The sequence below is a fragment of the Centroberyx affinis genome, unplaced genomic scaffold, assembly GCF_046629955.1.
Source record: "Centroberyx affinis isolate AG114_WGS23_722 - 3 ecotype Tasmania unplaced genomic scaffold, CSIRO-AGI_Caff_v1 ptg000539l_1, whole genome shotgun sequence".
Lineage (NCBI taxonomy): Eukaryota > Metazoa > Chordata > Actinopteri > Beryciformes > Berycidae > Centroberyx > Centroberyx affinis.
The window spans coordinates 289310-300953 of record NW_027279187.1 but is presented as its reverse complement, the minus strand read 5'-3'; positions in this window follow the sequence as shown (position 1 = coordinate 300953).

Genomic DNA, 11644 nt, shown 5'->3' with positions numbered 1-11644 from the left:
TCATGGGTATTTATCGGCTCCAGCTCTGATCGGCAGTGATGGAAACATGACACCCGGGTGGACACGCTAATTTTCGCCCCTTTTCCGGCGTGACGCTATGATGCCCGTTAACGTTCCGGACGTTGGTGCCATAGCCAGGCAGGAACATTATTTATTTATTTTTTTTTATATATGGCTCTCAGAACTAACGTCCGGTAACTTACCAACTACACCGCTCAGCTGCTACAAGCATAATGCGTCCATGAAGCAAACGTGTGTAGCTTGTTCTTCTTAGGGGATTAAGCCCTCACTACCATCGTAATATCACTGCTGCATGGAACGCTGCATAGTTCCAACCAGGGAAATAGGATTGTTAGAGTAAATATCCGACCGCGAAGTCCGACAGCCAGCTTCCTCCGTGGAATGTCCGATGACGTCATTCTGCATAATAATTAGACATGTGCTTCTGTTTGTTTTTCTCGAGGGGAGAAAATTCGGAATAATGGGCCATCGGAACAATGGCATGGCACCGTTCAGTCGGCATTGAGTTTGAAAGAGAAACTGAAGTAAAAAAAAAATTAACCACCGTAACATTGTCACTGGCCTCCATGCTGCTTTCTACTGTTTGCTAACCCTGTTTTCCGGTGCGTTCGTGACGTCGAACGTGACACACCAGAAAAAAACAGAAAGGAAAACTCATCTACTGGCAATGGGAAAGGAGTCAATTGCCTATTTTTAGCGGGTTTACCCGCATTTAAAAAACCTGCATAGATGCGCTAATTTTGGTGTAAAAAGGGTATAACAGATGTATGCTGGTGACTTGGAACGATGAGCATGCGTTGCTATGACAACACAAAACAAAAGAAATCCCATGGCATACATCAGTGAATGCCATGCCCTTGCTATAGATTCTCAGTTCAATTTGATACATTACAATTGTAAAATGTATGAGATGGGCGAGTGGGAAGGTATCCGAGTTCCCTGACTGTATCCATGTGGATGTCATCCATCTGGAACATAGCAATATAGCGTGAATGAGCATCCAGTGCTAGCATGCAGGCAGGCAGTCAAACAGGCAGAGAGGCTGACCTTGCAACCAGACAATCCCCCTCTGATCTCCCATGTCTACATGGTATAATTTGTACTCCTGATATCCCCTGAATAATCCTGGCCTAAATCCTGGGGGGTATATCAGGGCAGATGTTTGTGAAAGGGGCAAAGTCTGCATGGTTTTCCAATTGTCCTCTCTGTTTTCAGGGGAAAGCCTGGCCGATGGCTCCCTAGGGTTTGGGACTCCCTTGTTGTCATGTTCACTCTTAGCCGTTTGATTTGTCACTCCTAACCCTTACTGACTTAATCCCTGCTCCTGGGATATGCTGAAAGTCTGTTCTCAAGTTTCAGTGCTATGTGTATGAAATGTATATGCTTGTGCGTGTGTGTGTGCGTGCGTGTGTGTGTGTGTGTGTGTGTGTGTGTGTGTGTGTGTGTGTGTGTGTGTGTGTGTGTGTGCGCGCGTGCATGTACTTCCTGATGTGTAGAGATGGGCTACAAACAATGATTGGCCAATAATGTAATACATTTTCTGAACCAATAACGTAATAACCTTTTGCACATAATGTAATAAGTTATTACATTATTGGCTGGTTATTACATTATTAGCTGGGTAAAAAAAAATCATGCAAATGTAATAACTGGAGCTGATAATGTAATAATATACTTATATCACTTTATTTAAGTTTTATTTATTGGCTTTAAAGTGCCACACTTCCATGACACTTACCCTTACTGTTGCCTCTTTCAAATAGCTGGGTTCTGGGGGGTTCTTTTGCCAAAAACTGCATGGGATTAGCATAAAGTGGGCATGTCTGTAAAGGGGGGACTCGTGGGTACCCATAGAACGCATTATCATTCAGATATCTTGAGGTGAGAGGTCAAGGGACCCCTTTGAAAATGGCCATGCCAGTTTTTCCCTCACCAAAATTTAGCCTAACTTTGGAGTGTTATTTAGCCCCCTTCGCGACAAGCTAGCATGACATGGTTGGTACCAATGCATGCCTTAGGTCGTCTAGTTACCTCCACCAAGGAGGTTATGTTTTCGGTGCCGTTTGTTTGTCTGTTTGTTTGTCTGTTAGCAGGATTACAGAAAAACTTCGTGGAAGGGTGTAGCATGGGCCAAGGAAGAACCCATTAAATTTTGGAGCGGATCCGGATTCGACTCACGAACAAGCAATAATAGCATGCACCTTGGCGGAGGTCTGCGCTCTCCGAGTGCCCTTCTAGTTCATATGATACCAGTATCTTCACTCTAGCTTTTAAACTGAGCCCGCTACAGCCTCTGAAAGACAGTAATGTCGGCCGAGGGCGCAGACGCCCCCCGCGGGTCTTAATTAGAATGATCTCACAAATTTGTATATCCTCTTGCACTAAATATATAAGAAATGTTAATCAATGTGTATGAATCTCAACCAAATAAACTGTATTTTGACTAGTCATAATGTAAAAAAAAGATATCTTAAATTAGCATTTTGACTAGTCATAATATAAAAAAAGATATCTTAAATTAGCATTTTGACTAGTCATAATGTAGAAAAGGATATCTTAAATTAGCATTTTGACAGGTCATAATGTAATGAGAGATATCTTAAATGCTAATGCTGCAGCAGCTGTAGTAGTAGTAGCAGCAGCAGCAGCAGTGTTGTTGCTTGCCACTACTGACTAAAACCATGCGGCTTAAAAGTACTGCTGCAGCAGCAGCAGCAGCAGCAGCGGCACCCACCGCATTCCCTGGAGCCCCTGGTAAAGCTCTTACTGTGGACTTTGACAAGGCTACAACCCTATATCATGAGGTTTTGTTTTTTTGGGGGGGGATTTTTTTTTTCTTTTTTTTTTTGCAAATATATATATTTTTTTGTTTTGTTTTTTTGTTTTGTTTTTTTTTAATCATTTTTGTTTAATTTTTGTTTAATTTTGCTAGTTTGGACTGGGTGGCGGGTTGCGTCTCTTTGTACCAACCATCAGCTCTTGAATGAACCAGGTATCTTGGTACCCACCACCGGCTCATTAACGAACCGCCATCGCTAACCGCCAGACCGCTGCTGGCAGGTTGGCTTCAGCGGGACGTGAGCCGCGCCTCAATCGCCACCGCCAGGCCACCTTTTGTAGGCTCCTGGCTGGCAGGCTTGCTTCAGCGGGAGGCGAACAGCGTCTGATCGTACCAACCAGCACCTCTTCAACGAACCGCCATCACTAACCGCCAGACCGCACCTTGGAGCGGCTGGCAGCTTGGCTTCAGCGGGACGTGAACGGCGCCTATTCGTACCAACCACCAGCTGTTCAACGAACCGCGTTCACTAGCCGCCACGCTACCTGGTCCAAACTATAGAAAATTAACTAGAAAAAAATAAAACTAAAGAGAAAGTCTCCAAACACGCTCATCAAGCGTCCAATAGCTACTGGTCTGCATTGAGGAGTGTGTAAAGAGGTTCCCAGAGAGATCCTCTTGCCGCGGTCCAAGCATCAGCTTTACCAGCGCCCAGGGGAGGATACCTTACCGAGGTAAGGTATGAGACTCAAGACCTCGAGCGCGGCCTTTTATCCCCTGGCTGCTGTGACCAAACAGCAGAATTCTGATTGTGATGTCATCAGTGCAGCTGAGACTCTCAGAGCTCAGGCTCTGATTGGTAGAGCCAGCCTCATCCAATGATGTCATAATCGGTTAGAATGGAGAAGTGATGCCGTGTTCTGGATTGGTTCAGAGTTCTGTGTGTGTGTGTGTGTGTGTGTGTGTGTGTGTGTGTGTGTGTGTTTGCGTTCTTGCCAATGTATGAATGAATTTTTTGAATGAATGAATTTTTTTATTTACTTAGGTGGCCCCATCCCACATGGGATTACAAGACACCGATAAAATAAACAAAATGTCATTTGCAGTATTACAGCTGTACGCAATACTCAATTCATTACAGTAAGCACATTAAGTGCATTAAGTACATTCCGGTTCTGAATGAATGAATGAATGAATGAATGAAGCAGTACTTTTAAGCCGCGTGGTTTTAGAGAGAGAGAGAGAGAGAGCGAGAGAGCGAGAGAGCGAGAGAGCGAGCGAGGAAATTCAAAGTTACAGATAAGGGACAAAATCAAGCTCTTCATTTAAGCCTGGATTCTTGATGGCTCTTAGGTTGGAGATCCAATAAGATTCCCTTTGCAACTTGAGTTTGTCCCCTATGTATATGGTCTCTCTCTTGATACTGCATGTTTTATGGTTTTATCGGGTTTTATATTTAACAGGACGTGCGTACTTATTCCTGCCCGATTTGTACCACGCATGTGTGACCATTTTACGGTGGTTGAAACACTTGACGGCCGCCAGCGACTTTACGTAACCGGTCACGGTTTGCGGTTACACCTTGGGCCGAAAGAGTTTTGCTGGTGCAAATGATAACTAGCAAATAACTTTAGAAATCAACTATTGATAACTTAGCCACAGTAGCTGGTGAGCCAGAACAGTATCAGACATAGCTCAATCTCGTATCACTAGCTAATTTGACCCCGCATGCGTGGAACGGATTGGGCAGTGTATAAAACATACAGTATCAAGTTTGTCCAAGTGCGTTGCCGTTCCTAGCTGTGTGTGTGTGTGTGTGTGTGTGTGTGTGTGTGTGTGTGTGTGTGGTCAGGTTTTTTGAGCAGCTATTTGAAAGAGGCAACAGTAAGGATAAGTGTCATGGAAGTGTGACACTTTATAGCCAATAACTAAAACTTAAATAAAGTAATATAAGTATATTATTACAATATCGGCTCCAGTTATTACATTTTCATGATTTTTTTTTTTAACCCAGCTAATAATGTAATAACCAGCCAATAATGTAATAACTTATTACATTATGGGCAAAAAGTTATTACGTTATTGGTTAAGAAAATGTATTACATTATTGGCCAGTTATTACATTATCGACTTTTATTACATTAAGAACGGAAAAAAATGATTACGTTATTGGCAGTTATTACATTAATGGTAGTTATTACATTATTGGCTGCTACAAGCACATCTCTGAATGTTGAGCATTTGGATGTTCTATGGCATCGTACTTATTTGACATTTGGTCTTTTGTATCCTGCTTTTGTATCCTGAAAAAGTGAGGTGCGATTTCTACAGATGGAGCCAACGGCGAGGCCAGAATGTCCTGTGAGGCTTAAATTTATAACAAATGAAGGATGAGAAGAATCACTGAAAGGTGCAGCCAAGACAGAAAGGCATGAAAAAATGACATGTCTCATACTGCATGTCTCATATATCAGTATCATCTTATGGCTGAACAGGTTTTCTTCCAGTCTTTTCCAGTTGTTTATACCCTTTTGATCAGTCACTCAAGATTATCATACTTGACTTCAATCTACATGGAGGTAACACTGGCAATGTATTGACCAGGTTCAGTAACAATACAAAAGCACAGTGGGATATTACTTTAAGTAGCTGGAATACGTGCGATGATTTGCTCAACATAAATGTATCCATTATGTAGGAAATGTGCGCTCATGAGAGTTTTGTTTCAATAAAATAACGCTCACACAAACACAATGTGCACACACCCTTATTTACTGTACGCACAATTGGACACAGAAAAACACAGACTCACGTGCACACACACACACATACACATACACATACACATACACACACCATGTATTACCAGCTGTGGCCAGTGTCTAGCTCACGTTCAACTGTGTGTTCTCATAATACAATGGGTCATTCTTTACGGCAGGTCTCAAACACACACACACACACACACACGCACACACACACACACACACTAGGGCAGCTTCAGGCCATCAGATTAGTGGCAATTGACCCCTTCCCCACCCCTGAAATCAACTTCCCATTTCCTCTTAGCCAATCAGAATGGTGGGTTGGCAGAAAGTGTAATGTGAAACCCGGGGGGTCTTGGCCCAACACTTTAAACCTAGGGCACAGTAGGAGGCCGACAGAAACAACTCACACAGTCTTTCACACACTCTGCACAAATTCTGTTACTTTGTTATATACTCAGACACATACTGTATACAAACGCCATCTGTCAGTTTAATTCAGCAATACATACGCAGACACACACTCAAGCCTCTGGGAAGTCAGCCTTGTGGGATTTATACTGTGGAGTGCTGCTATGGATTAACCGCTGTGGTGGCTGGCTGTGTATGTTACGGACTGGACTACAACTCCACCGACCACACAAACTCAGTCCGGCCTAATCGAACACACTGAGGACTACTTGCCTTCTAGTCGACTAGCTTGTCATCGGCCACTTTAGCCGGTCGTAGCTAGCGATCTGTGTGTGGGGCTGTGGGGCTGCAGGGCCCTCTGACTGTGTGGAGAGCGGATGATGCAGTGTGTGCTCTCGTTCCTCTCCCCCCAGCTGAGCACCGGATCCCCCTGTAGCTGTGAGGTCAGCCCCGACGGGACCAAGAAGAAGAATCCAAGAACCTGTAAGTACTCAAAGCAGATCTAATCTGGATCTTTTCTGTGTTTGGTCTCTGTGTTTTATGTTTGGCTTTCAGCGCTGTCTGCTCATTCTTAGAGTTGTAAATAAGGAACGGCATGTTTTGTTTCGTTTTTGCTGAACGTGGATTTAAGAGTTCATCTGTTTGGCTTTTTTATTTATTTATTGTATTTGATGGTTATTTTACAAGGGAAACCAGGCCTTGGCCGCAGCGGTACGTTTAGATTCAGAAAGAAAAACAATAATTAAAAGATTATTAGGTAATAATAATTTCAGAAAGTGAGAGTGAGAGGAGGGGAGAGAAAGAGAAAATGAGTGAGAGGCAGAGTGAGAGTAAACAGTGATGCTTAAAACATTCAATTCAAAGCTGTAATAATTTACAATACACTCATCCTCTATTGTTCTTACAACTATAGCCCTAGCAATCATAGTATCTGCCACTTTTGTGTTCCGCCAGTATCCATGCCATTTATTTTAATGCTAATTTACAACATGCTTACACAATGATAGGGTAAACCATACAAGCCCGGATTTCACACCCATTATATCAAAGACATTTAACTGTAGTGTCCAAACTAATGATGAATGCTAATGGTCTATTTTGTTACCAGCCCTTGGGGGGGTTAATTGAGGCATTATCAGGGCTTATTCTGTGTGAATAGGGGTGTGATGGGATTAGCAGACTGAAGATGTTAGTGCTAAAAGGATCTCTGGACACTGAGGTGACAGTGAGAGTTTAAGCTCATCATTTGAAGCTGATCATCTACTTTATTAGGTGGTAAAAGGCGTTTACCACCTAAGGCGTTGCATTCTGAAGAGTGTGACATTGTATGTAAGGTGTGTGTGTGTGTGTGTGTGTGTGTGTGTGTGTGTGTGTGTGTGTGTGTGTGTGTGTGCGCTTACGCCTCAGTGATTCATCAGCTGTTGATTGAGCCTTATTCACGCTCCTGTTCATGAAGATGAAAGCACATTTCACGCCCTGGGGACAATAAAACCATTCACAATAGCTGCCCTTTGGTCTGATAGTTGCCCATTCTTTCACAGGGGCTATGTTTGTATGTTGTTTAGTTAACCGACAGATTAAGTGATTAAGATTCCACAGTTTATTTCCAAAGTCCTGAGCATGGTGCCTTTTTAGTCTGTTGTTTTAAATAGCTTCTGCCCCCACTTGATTTGATTAATAAAGTACACACTGCTTTGAATACAACAAAATATATTTTGAGGGACAGCAAATGTTTTGTTCTTTTTGGTGCAGCTTTGTCTTTTGTCTTTTCTTTTATTTGGGCTTCTATTTGTCAGTTTGCAGAAACTCACAAATAAAAAAAACGGCAAAATTCAGGGTGAATAAACACCTCTCAGAATCAATGATTCAAACTCCTATTTGTTTTAGGCAGGAATTGCTAGATGTGCAAATCTAACAAATTCAATATGGTAAACCCAAAATATAGTTAATGTATTTAGTTGATTAGTTACATACTTCCCATAGCACTTCCAGGAATGGAAGGAACTTAGCTTATACAACATCATTCAGTAAAGGATAATTTAGCTACTAACCAACAGAAAAAATGGCATTTAACATGTAGGCTCCCCTAGCATTGCGCACCCCTCTGTCCCTGGGGAGGAGGTTTCCTCTCTTTCAAAGCAAGCAAAACTGGGATCAAATTAAAACATGCAAAGTTTTTGAATGAATATTGCGCAGAGCAGTGAGATGTTGACATCAGTCTATGACAATCAGATGATCATATCAACCCGCTTTTATTTGTCAAATCTCCTCAAGGTTACATTTAGATATGGGGGGTAGATAGGGAGAAGTTTCAGCCCCCCCCCCTCCATACACACACAGACACTCAGACACCTCCTGTCATTGTTTTAGTGCAGAAGTCTGTGTTTATTCAGCTGATGGTGTCAGATGCATCACACCTCCTCTGACTGCCCTTTTTGTGTATTTTCTGTGTGTGTATTTACAATCCATTTTCAGTAGATCATTGACTCCTTTCTCTGGCTCAACCTGTCATAGTAACAGTCAGGAATCTGCTGTCATTTATGGGGCTTTTTGTTATTGTCCAATGATTCCTAGTACTCTTGACCCAGTTTCAGCCAATGTTTATTAGGCCACCTTATATATCCTCAACATATTTTTTTTACCAATGTCAACACAGACTGTAAACCAATACCAGAGTGAATCACATTCTCAGTGATATTAATCACACAGTCAACACGATAACATGTTCCTGTGCAGTCCAGTGGAATACAAATGCAATATGTTGCTGCTGGAGATTGAAATCCCAATTCCTGCCATATGACTAGGCATGTAGGAAATTAAGATATTCACTCCAGATGTTGGAGCCAATGATATATAACCTATACAGTACAGCAAGCAGGAGTAAGTCAATGCCCAGCAGTGTCTGGCATGGCCCAATCACTTTTGAGATGAAGCTATTTCCCTATAGCTTGAGGAAGATACACTAGTGTTCGGATAATCTCAGTGATTTATAGCCAAGATCAGATAATAATCTAAATGAGTTGTCGAGCGGGGTTTCCTGTAAGAGGTAACTGTCCTATTTGCATCTGTTATATGAATTGATTTCAGGGTTAAGTTGTAGTATGAATACATCTCATATATGGAAGTTATATTTGGAAGTTTTAGCTTGTTATGCCTTTATTGAAGAGGGGAGGAGAGTTTACTATGATGCTTCTGGTGTTGAAATTGATTCATACTTTAATTATTCTACATATTAATTCATTTTTTGTGTCCCCGGGAAAACTGTGTTTACCATTGTGTTTTGTACATATTCCATCTCTGTGTATTAGTGTAGTTTGCCTATGTGAAAAGGGATGAGTCATGTTAAGTGCTACTTTACCTAAAGCGACACCAGCAGTGATTATGATCTATCAACATCTGGCACTGTGTCTGGACAGTTTCATGTAAGCCTACACCCAAAGTGCTGCTATCTCCATTACCTACTTTTCAACAAGATCTCTCTTTCTTCTGACCTTTCCCTCTTCCTTTTTTCAGTCATCCATCAGTGCTCTTTCTATTGTTTCCCTCTGAGGCTGGCTGTAATATGAGCCCTTTCTTTGTAAATCACATTGATCTTTTCTTTCTCGCTCCTCTCCCTTCCATGCTCTTTCTATTTTCTTCATTGTGTGTTATGTTGTGTGTTTTTAAGCTTCTTGTTGCCTACATCTGAGATGGATGAACACACTCTTACACTCGTAGGAGGCTACTCTGGGTTATACAGCTGTACATCAGACATTCTAGTGTGGCTGGCATTTATCAACTGGGAAGCTATAGCATTGGCTTCTTTTTCTCATTATTTTCAATGGGAGGGGCATGCTGCTGCACATTTCCACCAGCCTAAGAGCATGTTGATAGTGCTCAAAACACCAAATGCTAGAAATAAAAAAATATTTATACATACATGCATACAATTTTTAGTAAGTAAAAGTGACATACTTAATTGGGTTTTCAATAGTCGTGTAGCAATGGCACACAGCCATCTCCCTATAGAAAATACAAATACTACATACTAAATACTATATACTAACTTAACATACTAAAGCATTGTATTTTCCACAACTGTAAACTGATATAACCTGTTCATATTGCTCTTCATGATCACATTTTCATAAAATGACCCTAACACTTAAAAATAGCTTGGTTTTCTAGTACATTTTACTCTTATCAGTGGGGTAAAGAGACATTTGCAGTGGCCAGTCGTCTGTCTTCTTTTGGCTGGATATCAGTAACAGTGATCAAGGTTAAAGGGTGATTGTTGTAGCTTAGATAGTTTGGCAGTGTTTGGTTTGATATTGACCTACATGTTAGGAGACTACTGGAGGAACAGATTGGTCTATCAGCACATTGTTTACTCAAACAAGGCTAGAGGACCTACAAACACAGCCATGCCACAACTGTCTAGGATTGCAACCATGGCCTGATTCATATCCCTGCTTGAACTGCACAAATTATTACATGTAAGCAATATTGTGAATATTCTATTTAGCCTGACTGATTGATTGAGACTGATTTGACGGGTTTGACTTTGTGATACGCTCAATGGTGGAGTAAGGAGTAAGGATAGATACTGGAACTCAGAAATCTTAAGTGTATCAGTTGGGGTGAGTCCTCCTGGCTTTGCAAAAGCATTGCATGTGACTATTGAACTCCATACAAGCTTAGCTCATGTATTCCTATAACAGCTAAATAAGTTTAACGTGAGAAGCTATGATTTTGCTATTCTGACATTATTGGCTATAACAGGTTGAGCTCAGCTGCCTTGGCTGGGAGTGAGCATGGTAACTTAACCTGTCAAATAAACTTAACTGAACTGTCTGTTTGAAACAGCAACACCTGGTCTGGCTGGCACTTGGTGTGCGTCACTCGAGGCTTGAAAAATGAGCAATGGAGAATAGTGAACACGAGGTAATGCAGAAGGAGCATGGGGCTCAACCGGAAAAGCTGGACCGGCTGTATTACCCCCCTCTTTGTCCTCATCATTCCTCTCCCTATACTTCTCTTTTCCCTTTATTCTTCCTGCCTTTTCACCTTTTCTCACTTCCTTCATTTCTTCTACTCTTTCCCTTCCTCTCCTTTTCCCACATTTTGCTTCCCCCCCTGTCCCTAATCTTTTCTGCATGTAGCACAGCTGTTTTCCTGGGGTGGCCCAAATCATCTCAGCCTCTCCCCCTCCATTATCACCTTTGTTCTTACTCAGTCCAGGTGTTTCTGCTTTCCCCAAGCAATGGATCCCTGCATAGCTACACTCTTCTTCCCATCCGGTGGTATCCAGTGAGTAGCAATGCAGGCATAAACTCAACATATCCATATTAAAATACCCAGAGGCATTCTATTTCATTTTTGTGGGTATTTGTGTTTGTTTGGAAACACACACATCTACATGCACATATCAATCAATCAATCAATCAATCAATCAAACTTTATTTATATAGCACCTTTCGTGCAAGATTGCAATACAAAGTGCTTAACAAGATAAGCAGATCTGATACAACACAATAATGAAATAATAATGAATAATGCAGTTGTTATGATGATAATAACAATAATTTAAAAAAAAAGTAAAATAAGAGAGAATAAAATAATTAATAAGGAAATAAAAAGTAATGCATACAATTCGAAGCATGGTGAAACTGAAACTGCATACACACACACT